Here is a 950-nt window from a genome sequence, read left to right on the forward strand (position 1 = left end):
CCTTTATAAATAACTTTTATTCGAATTTTAAAAGTTCTGCTTTTTTTTTTTTGAAGCCATGTATTAAGCTTAATTTTTTAATAAATTTCTGATAATGTTATAAAACGAATAAAGTTATAAAATGAATAAATTATTTATTAATCAATTTTCCTGGTGTTGTCTTGGCGTTGAGTTGTCCTGGCGTTGAGTTGGCGGTGTTGGGTTGGCAGTGGTGAGTTGGCGGTGGTGAATTGTCCCTATTCGGCCTTTCTTTTGTTGGGCTAAAATTTCATTTGTAGACCCCTGAAGAACGAACCTTCACCAACTATTCTGCCTATCTATCTGTGCAGATAGATAGATAGATAGATAGATAGATAGATAGATAGATAGATAGATAGATACATGGAGAGAGAGGGGATCAGACAGACAGCTAGACAGACAGACAGACAGACAGACAGATAGACAGATAGACAGACAGACTGACTGACAACTCGCGGACATCTACCCGCAAATAGAATCCGAAGTCTTAAGAATGGAACTGTTTGTCCTTGACAATTACCATTCTCTTCAAAGACAATTACTCAAACAAACAAAGAAAGGAAGAAAGGAAAAGAGGAAGAAAAGAGAATCTTAAGAAAGCAGAGAAAAAGAAATAAAGATAGAGAAAATAAGACAACAATGAAGAAATAAAGAAAAGAACAAACATATGCCAGAAAATTTGGTGTGTTTTGAGAGTCGCTGGTCGAAGAAATCATCTGTTTGGTATCAACTGTTAAATTGGTTTAATATGTATGTATGTATGTATGTATGTATGTATGTATGTATGTATGTATGTATGTATACGTATGTATGTATGTATGCACTTACATACATGCCTATATACATACCTATATACCTATATATATATATATTTGTGTGTGTGTGTGTGTGTGTGTGTGTGAGTGTGTGTGTGCTATGTTGGAAAATATATT

This window comes from Octopus bimaculoides, chromosome 3 (genome assembly GCF_001194135.2).
Source record: "Octopus bimaculoides isolate UCB-OBI-ISO-001 chromosome 3, ASM119413v2, whole genome shotgun sequence".
Classification (NCBI taxonomy): domain Eukaryota; kingdom Metazoa; phylum Mollusca; class Cephalopoda; order Octopoda; family Octopodidae; genus Octopus; species Octopus bimaculoides.